This window comes from Rhynchophorus ferrugineus, unplaced genomic scaffold (genome assembly GCF_030347505.1).
Source record: "Rhynchophorus ferrugineus isolate W39M unplaced genomic scaffold, kcgeb_rfMv2 rfM2, whole genome shotgun sequence".
Taxonomy (NCBI): Eukaryota; Metazoa; Arthropoda; class Insecta; order Coleoptera; family Curculionidae; genus Rhynchophorus; species Rhynchophorus ferrugineus.
The window spans coordinates 80809804-80830221 of NW_027472581.1; the positions used below are offsets into that span (position 1 = coordinate 80809804).

The 20418-nt window shown below is 30.2% G+C and overlaps 1 protein-coding gene across 1 annotated transcript in view; it reads left to right on the forward strand.

Moving 5' to 3' along the window:
* Nucleotides 1-6526: 6526 nt before the first annotated feature.
* Nucleotides 6527-20418, forward strand: part of Gyc88E (Guanylyl cyclase at 88E) — a 175000-nt gene continuing 161108 nt past the window's right edge. Inside the window, exon 1 of the mRNA XM_076396476.1 lies at nt 6527-6666. The gene's annotated coding sequence lies outside the window, so the exon portion shown is untranslated. The remainder of the gene's footprint in view (nt 6667-20418) is intronic.

A 20418-nucleotide genomic window follows, 5' to 3' on the forward strand; every position in this document is an offset into this window, starting at 1 on the left:
AAAGAAAGTATTATTATCAGTTATTTGTCTTCAGATTGGCAAAATAATAAACTTAGCTGGGTGTAATATTGGTTGGAAAAGATCTTGCATCTTTCATACACCTGTATCATGCAACTGACTCAAAAATTAAATCTATTCAATAGCTATTTTTTGAGTGAATTAGGAGTTTATATATCTTTGATTGAAAAAATACTACATAAATTAGAATTGTATTGATACAAATACTGAAAGGTATAATTTTATATATATTGTATATATATGGTATATATATGGTATAATTTTATATATATATATATATATATATATATATATATATATATATATATATATTTGCACCACTACAATGGAGACAGTGTACATACTATATATATTCTTGTTCATTAACAATTTATTCAAATTATCTTTAATACCATTCTTGGGTCGCAAAAAAAATCCTAAAGATTTGCTTTATTTTTGGGGGATTTACTCATATCCGGGTAAATGTTGCGGAATATTGCCATTTGGGACTTGTAACCAGGACAACCGAAAATAAAATATGTGTACAGCCTGTTATGCTTTGTGATAATAGTGTCTTACTTTTGTCGATGAAAAGACGCTTTAACTTAGATGAAGATTAGAGGAGGCCGACCCAATTTGATATTAAATATTCACTAATAATATTAGGAAAATGAAATAGCTTTGTAAATAAGTAAGATTTCGTATGACTCTTTACAACAACTGACTATATTTCATTACGTATAAATTAATCAAGGCGAGTTTAGAATAAAAAAAAACAATTAAAGAAATTATTAGCTTATGTAATTATTATATAAAATATTGGAATACAATAGTAATGATTAGTTTTTTTCATTTTATATATTTTAATTTCCCTTCTTACCACTCTTAGAGTTTATCTGGATTAACCAATTTAGAGATTAAACCAATATTTAAATCTTCCTTGTCTTATTTTAACAGGAAACGAACATAATATGGTGTTTAACTGAAGGTTACTCATCAGTTTTAAAAGCTAGGTTTCTTTGACCATGCTATTCTTTAACTATACTTCTTGGTGAATAACACAATCTCATAAGAAGAATATTAAAAAAATAGGTGATACAGATACAAAGTTGATAATACTTGAAGGCTTTGCTGTTAAAATTCTCCAATCTTATTTGATGCTTATTTTTATGCCTAAGAGAAAATTTTCTTGGTGTTTCTGTATTAATGAAATACATTTAAAGAAATATATTGCCAATGTCCATTAATATTTTTTGGAAGCTTATGGTGATACTGCTTCATAAGTTTGAAAAATATACAAATGATGTTATTATTGTTAATGACAAAAAAACTTCGGCTAGTCACAGATATTGAAAACAACCACTAATATTATATATCCAATAGAGAGGAGATGACTTTGGAATTATCAAAATGTGATTATGGCAAGAATCCACGAATATTTCGTCATTAGAGAAAAGGAGGTAATGTACATTGTGACAAAAATGTAAACCTATTCGTATGACATGTATGTAAGCAGCGATTTGGAATTCATCAAAACAAGAATAGTTATTGTCAGAATAGTAAATGTTCTGAAGAATTTTGCGTACATTTGACAACCTGGCGAAATTTATTGGCTCACATAGCTGATGTACATGTTTGGAAGTATCACACAGCATTGTATCTCTTTTTAACTAGAATAAAATGAGTAGTAAAAATACGGTCTGATTTTAAAACGAATGTACAAATTGAACTAGGCAATACATTGAAAATAGCAACGTTATATAACGACGCGAAAACTGCCGAAGTTAACCGAGTATCGACAAACCGTCACTGAAAGTAGCCACTACTAATATACGACAACGTTCAGTTAGTTATTGCAAGATAAGTCAGCAGATGAATATTTTGTAAGTGCTAAAGCTTATTCTCATTTCTTAAGATCCCAGATGAGTGAATAAGTAATAAATAATTAATACCCAGTATTAACATTTTACATGCAAATATATTTTCTTCTTCCCAAAGATAGATAATTAACATAAAACCCTCGTAAATACGTTTATTTTAATTAATTAATTATTTTTGTTCATTAGTTCTTTAACTAAGTAACATGCGATGAAACTGTGTAACAATACGAATCCGTACAGCTTTATTATTTATTGTGTGGTCTGTAACTTTATAAAACACACATGTACTACCAATATAATGATTAAAGGCTTGTTATATATTCATTCCCGGTAAGGAAGCAAAGCTATTATTTACTCTTCAATCTATTTCGGAACTATAAATAAAACTTTAATATTAACTGTACTTGAACGAATATTTATATCTTAATTATTACGATTTTTCAACACTAGTAATAATGCTTATCGATTAACATGGTATTAATGTTGTTTTTCTATTATTGTTTCTGTTTATTACTTTATCCAAGGGTAAATATAAGATGAATTTTAGAGGTACTTGATGAGCCGAAACAAACTTATTGTTTTCTTGTCTATCTGGATAACATCAGCTTTGCCTTAGCACATTACACCATTTAGGAGGACTACTGGTATTTGCATGTATATCGAACATCGATGAGAGAGCGAGAACCTAATCTAACTATTAAATTCGAAGGCTTTAATACTTATAAATATATAAAATCACAGTTTTCCATTTAGTATTATTAAGTTATTCAGTGTATATAGATGCTACTTATGGAATACTAAAAATTACATTTCGCGGGATTCATTACTTTTGTTGTTTGTTTGATTCGAGGAAATCTGCTGCCGAAGTCCATCAAATACTTTTGGTAACTTATAGTGTTTCTATTTAAATAAAATAAAAAGTGGTGATTTTGTAAATGACAAAGAACGAGTTGGAAGACTAAAAATCTTTGAAGATAATTATTAGACTTATTGGATTCAAATCGAGTTCAAGATTCAAGCAATTTTCAAAGAGTTTAGTACTTGATAAACCAACTGGTTCCAGAAGTTGAATGAAGAAGCATGCAGTGGCGAAGATTCATAAAGAGGGAATTGCCACCATACAAATTTACTGGAAATGAAATTTCCAACCTTTTCAATGTCGTGGTTTCATTCCTTATTGGATAAAAAACGAGTTTTCTGTAGAGTGTTGTGAATGGCGATTAAAAATGTATCTAGGATGGATCAGTAACGTGTGCATAACTATATACTAAACCTAAATTAAACTATTACTTCCGATGTCTACCGACGTCTACCGAATAAATTGGGTGACAGAAATCGCGAAAATCACCCTCTTACATTATAACGCTCGGCCATATGCTGCATTAGTTGTGAAGGACACACTGTTGCAGCTAGATTGCAGCATTCTTACCGGAAAAAGCGCCTTTTCATTATCACTTGTTCAGACTATGAGGCATGAGTTCGTTCGCATACGGTTTCGAAATGTTGGAATTAGTGAAAAATGTACTAAAGAAAAGCTGAAGTGGATCTATGATTGGATCGCTGCAACATCTTATTTTTCGACACAGTATTGTCATGTTGACAGAAAGAAAATGGGAAAGTGTTTTAGAAAAGTAAGAAAAATAATATAGTTAATATATATTGTGTCATTTTCAAAGGAAGGGAAATCAAAATATGCAGTATGGAATATCAGGTACGGAACTTTGGAATTAATACGATAATAATTTACAGTTAATGTAAACATTAGACTGTGAACTACGTTTGTTTACCGTGTAATTAAAAACATATTTTTTCAAGCATTTTCTTTTGCTGTTCAACTTCACGCAGCATGTCCTAGATTTTTCAAAGTCGGCTAAAGTTATTACGATCCAGAATTATATTCCCAATAGAATGAAACTTTATCGATCAACTTCGTTACTACCACTAATATTTAAAATATTTGAAAAGCTCTTGTAGAAAATTATGAGACGGATCAGATAGAAACTCAATATGTGTTTATTAGCTTGGTATTATAATCACAAACGTTACCGAAAAAGTCTTTGTCATGAAGAGACATCAAGTAATGTCATCAAAGCAATATATTGAACTTTTAAATTCTTATGTCTCAGCTAGAATGTGTACAATCGAAAAGAACTATTCTGCGAATAAGAAAAAGAACATGTCGAGCGATACCCTGCTACTTGTTATTGGGGATAGCGAACAAACAGCCAGAAAACTGCAAGCAAAAATATTGATTAGTTAAACCAAATACTGATAATTAAAATTAATAACTGTAACCGCCTGACACATAGATGGCGCTACTAGAATATGTTTTTAAGTTAGCTCTAACCCTCAAAGGACGCATGTATAAATTTGACAGCAGTCGGATAATTAGTTTGTGAATTATAGTATCTTGAGTGAAGAAACTTTTGTTATTGTGAAAAAAATGGATAACAAGGAATTTCATGTGTTGATAAAATATTGCTTTTTGAAAGGAAAAAGTACAGATGGCGCGAAAACTTGGTTTGGTACCGAGTTTCCGGACACTGCCCCAGGAAAATCAACCATCAAGGATTGGTATGCTAAGTTTAGACGGGGTGAAATGAGCATCGAAGACGATGAACGCAGTGGACGTCCAAAAGAGGTTGTTACCGATGAAAACATTAAAAAAAACTTTTGCCTCTATATGTGACAATGGATGAAACATGGTTCCATCATTTCACTACGAAGTCCAATCGACAGTCACCCGAGTGGATTGTATACGATGAATCCGCTCCAAAACGTGGGAAAACGCAACAGTCGGCTGGCAATATTATGGCGTCTGCATTTTGGGATACGCATGAAATTATTTTCAATGACTACCTTGAAAAAGGAAGGGCCATCAACAGCCACTGTTACATAGCGTTATTGGATGGTTCGAAGGACAAAATCGCCGAAAAACGGCCGCATTTGAAGAAAAAGAAAGTGCTGCTTCACCAAGACTATGTACCGTATCACAAGTCAGTAAAAACTATGGCAAAAATCCATGTATTGGGCTTCGAATTGTTTCCTCATCCACCGTATTCTCCGGATCTGGCCCCTAGCTGAGAGATTTCCTGTTCTCAGATCTCAAAAGAATGCTCGCTGGGAAGCAATTTTCGTCGAATGATCGGTGATCGCCGAAACTGAGGCCTATTTTGAAGCAAAGGACAAATTGTACTACAAAAATGGCATCGGAAAGATGGAGGGTCGCCATAATCAACTTATATCAACCTTGAAGGGAATTATGTTGAATAAATAAACTAGTTTTGCCAAAACAATGTGTTTTACTATGGTAGGCAGGGGACTGTTCAATTGACCTGTTATATACATAATATTTACTTCATATATTTATAAAAAAATAATTCAAATTTTTTTCTATTTAACTATTTTTATTAATACAAATTGAGATGATTTTTACTTTTGATTTGCAGTATTTAGACGCAGAAGTAAATCAAAGCAAAAGCCATACCAAGAAAGAGAAGATACAAAAAGTATATTTTATAAATAAATTATACCATTATACCAAGATACCATCAATAACACTATACGAATATCTCTCATACATTTCTTTCTTTATGTTATCTCTTTATGTCCGATATACCGTAATTGTGACTTAAATCTTTCCGGTCCGGTAAACGTCATTTTCATTTCATATTTTTGATGAAGGACTTTTGCAGCAGATGTCTTGAAATAAAGCAACAAAATCATTAAATACTAAAAATGCAATTTTGGGCATTCCATGGTTAGCATCTGTATATAACTATACTGAAAAACTCCGTAGTACTGAATAGACAGTTGTTATTTTATACAGATAATTTTTTTTATTACATCTTTATTAGATACGCTTAGTACAATCTTAATTATTATTATTATTACAATTAATTTATTACTACTTTTCCTATGTGCTTGGATTAATTAGCAAGCAAGACGAGTACGAGAAAATACATCAGTATGTTGCAGATAATTGAGTACCACCGAGTTGGACAGTTATTTAACGGTTGTTTACATTAATACTTCGCATTTTTACCAATATATGTTATACCGCTGATCAAAATACATGCAAGAATCTAATAAAAAAATGTTTTGTACCAGAGTCAAAAGTCATCACCATTATAAGAGACAACCCACCATAGGATTGATTGAAATTAATTCTATACAACAAGAGTGTACAAGAAGCAAGTTTACTTTTTTGCCGCTAATTTAAAATTGACCATTTCTTGCAGTTGGTTTAATGACGTACCGTCCATTTACACCTTACCTGAGCGGAAAATAATGACAAACAAAAAAGAAACGACCGATATCTGATCCTGGATCACGTACAGATCAATCGAAGTCATCAACCGAAAATCCCGAAGCCATTCAAATTGCTTTCCGTTCTTCGGCCGCGTCTCGTTCCCGTTTCCCTATACCGCTGCCGTCGCCGTCGCCTGGACAGAGAGGGACGTGATCACGTGTAGCACGCGTACCGAAAAGCGCAGCATCCTCGCAGGAAAAGTCCCGCGCCGCTCAGAACACGAGCTTTTCCAAATTAATTTCCAGCACTAGTCGGCCAGTTGTTGTCGCGTGGGCAGGTCGTATGCATCGCCCGTTTTTCACGATGCCCACTGTCGAGAAGTACGCGAGCACGACGTTGTCGGCACAATGATCCCATAGACGATCGTTTCCCTATCGAATTTAACGTTTTTTATTATACGTCTGTGATAAGAAAACATCATTTTACCTAGTGTCGTAAGAATAATCTCTTTTCGTTCACCAGCAGACTTCTAGAAAGGTAGGATAGTTCACTGTTTATCATTTATTAATATATTTTATCTAATTGTTTACTACAGACATATAGTTCATGTAGTTATGACATAACCAATAAAAATAAAAACATGTTGTATTTTTTTAGTATTTATATTTTAAAGAATCACAACAAGTTGCAACAAGCAAGTATTATCCAATGTTTTTCAATTAACATTTCGAATAGGCACTATTGAAGCATACCAGTTAAGACTAGGATAAAGAACGAAACATACACATCATCAACTTATACTACAGTATTTCTTATTTTATGTATTAGGTCATGAAATATCTGGTAAAATCTTTAAGTTAGTAACCATAAAATATCATAAGTTATTTTTCTTATTTATTTTAAATTATATTTTATCTAATTGTTAACTACAGATATATAGCTCACGTAGTTATGACCTAACCAATAACAATAGGACCAAATTCTGGTTTTCTAAATTTTATGTTATAGTAACACAACAAGTTGCAAGAATTATAAAGGTTTTTCAATTACCACTGTTAAAATATTTGGAATAAGCACTATAGAAGCAAGCCAGTTCAGATTACGATATAGACCGAAAAATATACATCCTTCGCTATCTATACATGCTCTAAGTATTTAAAAAATAATCAAGCATATACTATCTTATTTTGCGTTCTTATTGAATTATATATCATTAAATTTCTGGTAAAATCCTTAAGTAAGAAACCATAAAATATAATAAACTGTTTTTCTTATTTATTTTAAATTATATTTTATCTGATTATTTAATATAGACATATAATTCACGTAGCTATGACCTAACCAATAATAATAGGACCAAATTCTGGTTTTCTAAATTTTATATTATAGCATCACAACAAGTTGCAATAATTATAAAGGTTTTTCAATTACCACTGTTAAAATATTTGGAATAAGCACTATAGAAGCAAGCCAGTTCAGATTAGGATATAGACCGAAAAATATACATCCTTCGCTATCTATACATGCTCTAAGTATTTAAAAAATAATCAAGCATATACTATCTTATTTTGCGTTCTTATTGAATTATATATCATTAAATTTCTGGTAAAATCCTTAAGTAGGAAACCATAAAATATAATAAACTGTTTTTCTTATTTATTTTAAATTATATTTTATCTGATTATTTAATATAGACATATAATTCACGTAGCTATGACCTAACCAATAATAATAGGACCAAATTCTGGTTTTCTAAATTTTATATTATAGCATCACAACAAGTTGCAATAATTATAAAGGTTTTTCAATTACCACTGTTAAAATATTTGGAATAAGCACTATAGAAGCAAGCCAATTCAGATTAGGATAAAGACCGAAAAATATACATCCTTCGCTATCTATACATGCTCTAAGTATTTAAAAAATAATCAAGCATATACTATCTTATTTTGTGTTCTTATTGAATTATATATCATTAAATTTCTAGTAAAATCCTTAAGTAAGAAACCATAAAATATAATAAATTGTTTTTCTTACTTATTTTAAATTATATTTTATCTAATTATTTAATATAGACATATAATTCACGTAGATATGACCTAACCCATCATAATAGGACCAAATTCTGGTTTTATAAATTTTATATTGTAGTATCACAACAAGTTGCAATAGTTATCAAATGTTTTCCAATTACCATAGTTGAAATATTTGGAATAAGCACTATAGAACTATGCCAGCTAAGACTAGGATAAAGAACGAAAAATATACATCCTCCGCTATCTATGCATTCTGTTAGTATCTATAAAATAATGAAGTTTATACTGTATTATTTCGTGATCTTATTCTATTATTATGAACTATTAATTTTTGTTTTATATATCATGAAATTCCTGGTAAAATCTATAAGTTAGAAACCATAAAATACAATAAACTGTTTCTCTTATTCATTTTGTTTAAAACCATATTCTGTTTTTACAAATTTTATATTATTGTATCACAACAAGTTACCAAGTATTTACAAACTACCACAGTTAAAATATTTGCAATAAGTACTATGGAAGCAGACGAAGCCAATTAACTCTAGGATAGATACCGAGAAATATACATCCTCCGCTATCTCTGCTTGCTCTAAGTATCTATAAAATAATCAAGCATATAATATATTAAATTGTGTTCTTATTCTATTATTATGAACTCTTATTTTTTGTATTATATATCATGAAATTTATGGTAAAATTGTTAAGTAAGAAACCATGAAATACAATAAATTGTTTCTCTTTTTCTCTTACTCATTTTGAAGTATATTTTATCTTTAATTGTTTACTATAGACATATAGTTTACGTGGATATGTCATAACCAATAATAATAGCACCATATTCTGTTTTTACAAATTTTATATTATTGTATCTCAACAAGTTACAAGCATTATCAAGTATTTACCAATTATCATAGTTAAAATATTTGGAATTAGCACTATAGAAACATGCCATTTAAAACTATCTCGAAAAATGTACATCCTCCGCTATCTATGCATGCTCTAAGTATTTATATAATAATCAAGCTTATACTGTATTATAAATTTTTTGTGTCTATTCTATTATTTTTAATTATTATTTTTTGTACTATAATGAAATTTATTTTGAAATCTTTACGTGAGAAATCATAAAATATAATAAATTATTTCTCTTAATTAGATTAAATTATATTTTATCTAATTGTCAACTATAGACATGTAACAGGTCAATTGAAAAGTCACCGGCTTGACACATAGATGGTGCTACTAGAATTAAACCCATATGTTTTTTAGTTAGCCCTAGCCCTCAAAGATGCCTGTAAAAATTTGACAGCTGTCGGATTATTAGTTTGTGAATTATAGCATTTTGAGTAAAGCAACTTTTGTTATTGTGAAAAAAATGGATAAAAAGGAATTTCGCGTGTTGATAAAATATTGATTTTGAGGTTTCGGACACTGCTCCAGTGAAATCAACCATCAAGGATTGATATGCTAAGTTTAGAAGTGGTGAAATGTGCGCCTAAGACGGTGAACGCAGTGGGCGCCCAAAAGAGGTTGTTACAGACGAAAACTTTTAAAAAATCCACAAAATGAGTTTGAATAACCGTAAATTGAAATTGAACGAAAAGCAGACACTCTAAAGATATCAACTGAATGTGTACACCATATCATTTAAGAATATTTGGGTATGAGATAGCTCTGTGCAAAGTGGTTGCGGCGCGAGCTCACTTTTGACCAAAAACAGCGACGACGAGTTGATGATTCGGAGCAGTGTTTGGATATGATAATCACACGATGAACCCGCTCCAAAGCGTGGGAAAACGCAACAGTCGGCTGGAAAGGTTATGGCGTCTGTATTTTGGAATGCGCATGGAATAATTTTCATTGACTACCTTGACAAAGGAAGGACCATCAACAGCGACTATTACATAGCGTTATTGGACCGTTCGAAGGACGAAATCGCCGAAATACCGCATTTGCAGAAAAAGAAAGTGCTGCTTCATCAAGACAATTCCCCGTATCACAAGTTAGTGAAAACGATGGCAAAATACAGGAATTGTGCTACGATTTGCTTTCTCATCCACCGTATTCTTCAGATCTGGCCGCCAGCGACTATTTCCTGTACTCAGATCTCAAAATAATTCTCGCAGGGAAGACATTTTGGCTTATTTTGAAGCAAAAGACAAATCATACTACAAAAATGGTATCGAAAAGTTGGAGGGTCGCTATAATCAGTATATCACCCTTGAAGGGAATTATGTTGAATGAAAAAAACTAATTTTGCCAAAAAAATGTGTTTTACTATGGTAGGCCGGGGACTTTTCAATTGACCTGTTAGTTCACGTAGTTATGACAACCAGTAATAATAGGACCATATTTAGTTTTTATATTATCGTATAAACAGTTGTGTTTTGTGGTGTTTTCCAATTACCACAGTTAAAATATTTGGAATAAGCACTATACAAGCATAACAGTTAAGACTGGCATAAAAAAAGAAAAAAATATACATATAATAAATATGCAAGCTCTAAATTTATATAAAATAATCAAGCGTTTTATACATTTTGTGCTTCTATTATGTTATTATATAAACACTATTTCTCTTATTGAATGGTATGATATATTATAAATAATAATTTTATGGGTTATTAATCTTAGAATCACAAGTTCTTGAAGCCTTCTGCCAGTATGCCAGTATGTAACAGGAAAAATTTGTTCAAGTCTTGAATATTTTATACTATTGCATAGATAAATATAAATTTATTCCGTAGCTAGAATATTCAATCTGAACTCACTCACCCAACAAGCTTTTTAAAGCTAGCCCAGGTAAATCTGCCTTTGTTGGGTGGTTTTTCTAAACTAGATGGTATTAATATTATCTATAATACTGTTAAAAATTCGATTGAATCTGAATTATTTTTGGGTAAAAAATAGTTTACATTTTATAGCTATTTATTTTTGGTTATTTTTTGGATATTTTGGTTACCATACTCACAATCGAAAAATACACGAGTACGTCGTTATCATCAATATATCCATAAACGATCATTTTCTATTTTCTTTTGTGACAACAGAACATAATTTTATCTAGTCCTGTCAGGTTAGTTCTAAGAAGAAGGTTGCGTATTTGTTTTATTTCAGTCAGATATTAAACATCAAAGATCAATAGATCAAAGTGTTTCGCACTTTAATTGAATATTTAACATTGAGTGCGGATAATAATATTTAAATCTAATTTTATTCACAGATTATACTTTTTCAAAGTAGTTTTTAAATTGGTTGTTTTAAGGCCATTGATTATTAAAGAACCCTTTTATTTAAACTAAATATGTTTCGTCACTTTTCGAGTAGTACCAAAGCGTATCGACGAACGTTTGTAGTTTCTGGTTGAAAATTAAACAAATTAAATTGTTTCTAATGCTTTTGAAGACAGATTAGTTAAGCAGGGAGGGTTTTAGAGAGATCAAAACAAGTTATAGTTAAGGGGTGGTTTAAATGGACTATATGGTGTATATATCAAACAATTCCTGTTATATGATTCCATTCTATTTCTAACATCACCGATTTCAATACTTGTCAGAGATAATTCGACTTCGTTCAGTAAATAGGGCATCTTAGATGTCAATTCGGTCTGTCATATTTTTCGCACTAAGCTTATACATAGAGCTTTTTTTTGTAATTATCTTTGTATCGAATGGTTCAAAAAATTTGGCTTATGATAAGCTTCATATCAACATCAATGATAATTCTATTTTTACCTTCTTCAAGTCCAAAATTAGCAGAACAAATCGTTAAATCACTTTAGTTTTCTTTTTTTTGTTTTATTAATGTCGCGATATATAGCACAATATATTCGTTTTTATTTTTCTTAGCTTTTAAATGTAGACATATATCAACTACTGATATGAATTTAATGAAGGCGTGTTGACTACATCACATTCAATACTTCCGTAATGAATTCACCTCAGATTTCTGTAATTAATTATCAGTTATTCCGACATCTCCTTTTGCTATTGTTTTGCCATAATATATTCAGAACTACTCAGCTTTAAAAAAAGTGAACAATCAATTACAGTTTATTTTTCTTTTAACATATTTATTATAAGACCTCTTCGTTCACAATGCTGTAAGTTTTATGTAAGGTTAGTAGGGTCTATAGAAGCAACAGTACCATTTTTGTATCACCCCGTAGATACTCCAAATAATGGATGCGAGTAATTATTAATTTCAAATTGAAATAAGTCATCTTAAGAAATTCAGTTGCAACTTTTCATAATAAAATCCTCTATATAATATAAAAGTAAGATATGTAAAGTCAAGTAAAGATAAAACTAAAAAAATTTAATATACTAGTGATCGCTCTATGGTTAAAATTTGATCACACTTTATTACGTAAGTCAATTATGTTTCTGTCATAAGAACGTAAAGAGAATAATTTTAAAAAACATTGTTTTCGTAGTATTTCAGATATAAGATCAAAAATGTATTTGATATATAACACTAATTAAAATGATGATTAAATGTCTGTATATTAAAACATATTAATATATATGGAAAATCCCATATTTCTTTAAGTTGCAACGATCAACAACGTGTTGATTAGTTTAAGTTACTATTCCATTGAATATAAAACAACGCAGCTTAAGTAAGATTATTTTCAGGACTCTGATTACTTCAGAGCGTGAAATATATATATATATATATATATATATATATATATATATACATGATCTTTCTTTAGTTTTGTGTTATGAACATAAATATGAAATAATAAATAAAGTAGTATATGTCTGTGTATTAAAACAGACAATATACGAAAAAAACAATTTTGAAATGAATATTTAATTTAGGATGCATATTAAAATAATAACGAACACTATTAGGTAATTTATTTTATACAATTTAGAATTGTATATTAAAGGAATATATTTACTATCATTAAATGAACTATTGTTTTTTAAAAACTTAGGTCCATAAGGTAATTAATCGAAATAATTGATAGAATGTTCAAGAATAAAATGTCATATAGTCACACATCCTATTGCATTAATATTTATCTTTTACACATATTTCTCACTTAAAATATATATTACAAAAATAATAAATAAACCAGACTTATTAAAAGAATAATTTATTTTCCTAACATTTTATATAAAATTGCGTTGTTCTTTGCATTTATTCCACTTGTTGCGTTCGCTGTACGTATCTTCATGGTTACTCGGTTAGTGTTTTATTAAGAAGATATCAGATATCAGAAGTTAATACCACTAAAGTGTACAGGAAAACATTAATGACTTTTATAATTACATTTAGTATAACGTTTATATTTAGTATAATGATTTAATGTAATAATAATGTTTCTTACGCAATGTATATTTTCTTCCTGTGCTTCTATTTTTGTGGATCAAAAAAAAAAGAGAATCACACGAACTAAGATCGGATGATCTAGCGGGCTTGCGCATGTCCTCTAACCCTAGCAATGCTTTTTTTGGGAAAAGAGCTTGGACAGTGTCCATAACCTTCTTGGTTGTGTGTTCCAACCACGTTCGTCTTTTAACCTCTCTAAAACAGGAGTGCTCTAAATAGCATACCAAAATTCTCTAAATAGCATACCAAATAGTTATGCCTAGAATGTATAAATATCTATAATGTTTTTCTTCTCTGAGTTGTCATTGGTTCAATATTTGGAGTTTTGTTGGTTTTGAACTAATAATTGGATATGTAAGACTTGAGGAACGCACTCAACGTGTATATTTTCTTTCGTTGAATTTATTTAAGTTAATACCACTAAAATGTACAGAAACATATTAATGACTTTTTTAATTACATCTAGTATGATGATATACTATGGATTCAGAACCATATCAAGTAGTATCAGTCTTTAAGCAAGAAAAATGTTTCTTACCCGACCTATATTTTGTTCCCGTGCCTTAATTGGTTGCCTTATTGCAACACAGTTTGGATTTAGTCCAAGATAAAAGAATCGCAAGAACTAAAATCGGGTGACTTTGGAGCCTTGTCTTCTAACAATGCTTTTTGGAAAAAGAACTTGCACAGTGTCCATAACCTTCTTGGTTGTGTGTTCCAACCACGTATTGTCTTTTAACCTCTCCAAAACAGCAGAGAAATAAGTGCCAATCATGTGTCTGTATCATTCGATATTGAGCGTTTTCTTTTGGCCATTTTGATATTCAAAAGAAAACGGAACTCCAAATAGTTATGTCAAATGTGTACAAATCTTTCATATTTCTCTTCTTCTGAGTTAGCATTGGCTCAATATTTGGAGTTTTGGTGGTTTTTAAATAAAAATGGTCTTTACTATTTATGTTTTGTTCCTTAGAATAAGAATTTCTAAAATCAAAACCATGTTTTTTTAAAGCTTTCTTTCATGGTCAAGCGAAGTGACGTAAGAATATTTAAAATGATTGAATTTCTGCGTAGAGAACACCGTGGTTAGGCAACACTTGAAGAATGCACTCAACGTGTACGTTTTTTTCTGTTGGTGTTGTAATCGTTGATCAAGATCCCTCCTTACTGAATCCTTACTTAACATATGAACTCTAATGATTAACAAATTAGATAACAATATTCTCAAGAAGCAAACTGCACTAAATTCAGTTAATTCAATCAATTCACAATTCCCCACAAATTTCATATTAACAGTTACCAGCTTTCTTCTCTACGATAATAAAAATCTCATTAATATTTGACACGTGGACAGAAAGGTTCCCCTTACTTCATTTGGAAATGGGTATTTGTCGGTGTTTATATGAATCATCCTGTCGTAATTAAAAGTAATGTTCATATTTTTGCAAAAAGAGGAAACTTTTATTAAGCCGTACCCAAAATAAAAGTAAATTTCTTTAGATCACTGTAGAATAAAATTTCCTACTCTATGGAAATGATAAGCTTGAATGGATGATCCTGATACGGCTTAAGATATTCTAGAAAATTAGGTCGTAACCATAGAGTTACTTTTTACATTTTACCCGAAAGGAGTGTAATCTTTTAAATAGTTTTAGTCTTCATATTTGGGCTTAACGAATCATTTCTCTTATGTTATATAAATTTAGAGCATACTTCTAAAGTTTATGAATAATTGTGTTTAATTAAATAATGCGTACGATAGTAAAAATGTACGAAATACAAACTTAATATATAAATAATATTTTTTTGCTATAATTTGTAGTCTTCTTTTCCTTTTCTCCAGGCTTACTATTTAATGTGACTCCGAATTACAACCCTCGGCACGGCAAGTTTATCAACTGGTGGGAAAACTAACTTGGAGGCCATCCCAGAAGATTTTCAGTCTTACCCAACCGGGTCATTGGCATGACTCGGATAGTTGATCCTTGTTAAATATTATTCTAATAGTTTACGAGCAATAATAAACATAAATATCTTAAGATCATTTTGAATCGTTGAGTCATTTAGTGTATACAAGCGCTAATCAAGGAATGCTTAAAATTGCCTTTTGGTAAATTATATAGTTAGTTTCATTTTAACAGATACATATTTTCGTTACTTCATTTACCTATTCATATAGTCCATATTTCTCACATAAAATATATATTATCATAACCTCTCAAAAACAGGACAGAAATACGTGCCAATTATGTATTAGTATCGTTCGATACTGAGTGTTCTCTCTTGGCCATTTTAATATTCAAAAGTAAATGGAACTCCACATAGTTATGCCTAGGATGTGTACAAAACTTTCATGTTTCTCTTCTTCTGAGTTAGCATTGACTCAGTATTTGGAGTTTTGGTGATTTAAAAAAAAAGGGCTTTAGTGTTTATGTTTTGTTCCTTAGAATAAGAATTTCTAAAATCAAAATCATGTTTTTTTAAAGCTTTCTTTCATGGTCAAGCGAAGTGACGTAAGAATATTTAAAATGATTGAATTTCTGATTGATAACACCGTGGTTAGGCAACACTTGAAGAATGCACTCAACGTGTACTTTTTTTTCTGTTGGTGTTGGAATCGTTGATCAAGAATCCTTACTTAACATTTGAACTGTAATGATTAATAGATTAGATAACAATATTCTCAAGAAGCAAAATACACTAAAATCAGTTAATTCAATCAATTCACATTTCCCCACAAATTTCATATTAACAGTTGCCAGCTTTCTTCTCTACGATAATAAAAATCTCATTAATATTTGACACGTGGACAGAAAGGTTCCCCTTACTTCATTTGGAAATGGGTATTTGTCGGTATTTGTGTGAATCATCTTGTGGTAATTAAAAGTAATGTTCATATTTTTGCAAAAAGAGGAAACTTTTATTAAGCCGTACCTAAAATAAAAGTAAATTTCTTTAGATCACTGTAGAATAAAATTTCCTACTCTATGGAAATGAAAGATAAGCTTGAATGGATGATCCTGATACAGCTTAAGATATTCCCGAAAATTAGGTCGTAACCATAGAGTTACTTTTTACATTTTACCCAAAAGGAGTGTAATCTTTTAAATATTTTTAGTCTTCATATTTGGGCTTAACGAATCATTTCTCTTATGTTATATAAATTTAGAGCATATTTCTAAAGTTTATGAATAATTGTGTTTAATTAAATTATGCGTACGATAGTAAACATGTACGAAATACAAACTTAATATATAAATAATATTTTTTTGCTATAATTTGTAGTCTTCTTTTCCTTTTCTTCAGGCTTACTATTTAATGTGGCTCCCAATTCCAACCCTCGGGACTAAGTTTATCGAATGGTGGGAAAACTAACTTGGAGGCCATCCCAGAAGATTTTCAGTCTTACCGAACCGGGTTATTGGCATTACTCGGAAAGTTGATCCTTGTTAAATATTATTCCAATGGTTTACGAGCAATAATAAACATATGGAAATAGATGCTCTAAATATGGAATACCTAAAACTGCAGTTTTGGCATTCATTGCTTTTGCTGTTTGATTTTAAGAAATATGTTCACAAAGCCGATAAGATACTTTTTTGACTGATGTTAGTGCTGCTCTGTCATATCTCAACAGAAGAAGCTGCGACAATTTAGTAGGTTGATAAATCAACTGTTTCTAGAGGTTGCGGTTGAGAAAGTTATCAGAAAGTTATTATGCAGTCATTTCGAGTCATTTCAATATTGCTGCTTCATTGATTGTCACTGGCAAAAAAAGAAAAAAAATCTTTGGCGTATTTTAACTGGTGATACTGGTCTGACTTTTTAGAATTTATGATCTATATTTTTGATCAACATTTTTAATACGCTGCATCAGAAATATTTCAAAGCATTATTTTGAATTAAACAACACATTATCTTTTATCGTATTTTAGTTAATATATATTAAAATAACTGTCTTAATCTATATTGTTTTGCGGTTCCTTAACACCGCTCCATTTAATTATACGTTTTAATTAAAATTTAACGTATGAAGTATGTAAATATAGGTAATTTGCCCTAAAGATAAACGTAGATTTCGAAAAAAAACCTTTTTCAGATTGCTTTTTATTTTTTGTTGCCCAAAGAGTATATTTTTTGTTACATAGAAACAAACATTAGATTCCAAATGAATGGTTCTTTTTTGTTTTAAATTAAAAAAAGAACACAATATTTCTCATGAAATTGTACAGTAACTTTTAGTGATCACAAAAAATTTTAATAATGTTAAAAATGTGTGGGTAAACGCTTAGACAAGTCAGAAGAATAGATATTTTGGACATGAATCTTTGGAATAGTATATTTTCAATTAAAACATGTAATTAACTAGTAATGAATTTTGAAATTTGTATCAATATTTATACTAGCGATGTTAGTTATTATATTTTATTATTATAACGTTATTTTTGTAATAAAATTTAACTTTTAGTCTAATAATTTCAAACGTTAACTCTCTCTAGAGAAGTCGTCAAATGTCAAATGCACGTACAAAGTTTTTACATAATTTTTATCTAAAATAATCAAACACAAAGCCATTATTTGCTTTTAAGAACTAACAATATCATATGAAAACCCGTGGAAATATTGGAGAAACTTCTTCTATGGTGTAACGGCTAGAGCGTTCAGGTAACTCGCGTAGGTCACGGGTAGGGGACAACAACTTTTTGTTGTTTTTCTAGTTTAATTAGCACATCTTTCAAATATCCTGGGCGTGAGGCGTTCCTTATTTTCAATTATTGTTCTTCTCTGTTAAATTATCTTTCCTCCTACGGCCTGCATCTTTACTTGGCCTGTCCATTGTAATACTTCATAAAATAACTTCGTAATTTATTAAGTAAATATATAATACTAAAAAAAATAAAAAAAAAAATTTAACCGACCTCAAAAAATAAAAGAGAAACTCACTAAAAAGTAAAACAATACAAAAATAATAATATAATTTTGTGACATATACACAAAAACAAATACAATTACTGTTACTCGTACCGACTTCAGAGTGATCAGTTGATAATAGTTAAAATCAGTTAGTTCTTAAAATCAAACAATGGCTTTGTGGTTGATTATTTTAGATAAAAATTATGTGAAAACTTTGTACGTGCCTTTGAAATTTTGAAGAATTTTGAAAATCGGTCCATAAGTGATGGAGAAATCATCGAATATATATATATATATATATATATATATATATATATATATATATATATATACAGACAAACATAGAACGTCCTCCTTTTTGAAGTCGGTCAATAAATAATGCTGATGATGTAATTCCTATTGAATAACTCATAATGCCAATAACTATAGTATGTAGCAGTAGTTTTTATGTAGTATAGTATAGAGTAGTATTATGTAGTATAGAGTAGCATTTTGTTTAATATTAGACAGAAAAAACCTAATATCCACATTACAGTTTGGGTTTATTAACAAGCATTCAATAATTGACCAGGTCCACAGAATAACGGATGTTATAGCACAAACCTTCGATAAAGTTTGGCATGAAGGCCTTCATAACTACAGAAAATGCTACCAAAAAAACACACCGAACTATTAAAATCATACATTACAACCAGAATGTTTAGAGTCAAACAAGAAGAAGCTTACTCTAGGATAAAAGAAGCTAAAGCAGATTTACCACAAGAAAGAGTATGGGGACCAATGCTTTATCTACTCTACACTTGTGATATACTACATATGGATAATATTATGATGGCTACATTTGCTGATGATACTGCGATTGTAGCTGTCGGGGACAATAGTGAAGAAGCCTCACGAAAATTACAACAGGCAAGTCACAATATCAATAATTGGTACCAAGCTTGGAAAATAAGAATTAATGAAAGTAAATATGTACATGTGCTGTTCACCTATAAACAGACCATACAAGCACCAATAACTTTAAATAATACTATCATTCCATATAGCAACAACGCTAAATATCTTGGAATGAACCTAGGTGCAAAACTTCACTGGAAGGAACATATAAAGAAGGAAAGAAAAGAACTGGAATTGAAATATAGGAAAATGTACTGGCTAATTGGAAGAAAATCGCAATTATCAGTACATAATAAATTACTATTATATAAGCAAATTCTGAAACCTATATTGACATACGGAGTTCAATTATGGGGATGTTCTGCAAAGAGTAACATAAATAAAATACAAATTTTTCGAAACAAAGTCTCCAGAGGTATTGTGAGCGCACCCAAATCTATAGTATTTGGGTGCTGTTGTTGTTGATTACGTACATCGAGACCTTTAGGTGCCCACAGTCAGTCAAGAGATGGTCCATTTAATAAAAAATACAGCAGTGACATGTATAAACATTATTTCACCAGCGACTGAGATAGGACCAATGAGTCCTCCAGTAGTTATATACCTAAATTTAAGTTATCATAAGGACAAATTGTAGGTTAGACGGAAACGACTACTAACAATGTAATAATTAAATAATTAAAAAAAATTGTTTAATATGGCTTCTCATCGACAAACCAAATTAAGCTGAAACCTTTGTTGATTCATTAATTTAAGAAAAATACTAACATTTTGCGCGAATCATCTTGTGGTGGTTAAAATGGATGCTCTTATATTTAGTAATGAAGAAAACGAACTAATCGGTCCGCAAAAATAAATGAGATTGCTCGAAGTTCTCGAAGAAAGAATACATTTGCCGGTTTATGAAAATGAAAGATAAACTTGAATTAATGGTTGTGATATTCCTTGAGATTTTCGCTGAAAATTAGTTTTTAATATTTATGTTTCGAATTAAAAAGTAATTTTTCATGAAATATTGAAGGTGAATATTATGTAAAACACCCAAATTATAATTTTAAAAATATTATAATTTTTATTAATCTATTTGATAGGAAGT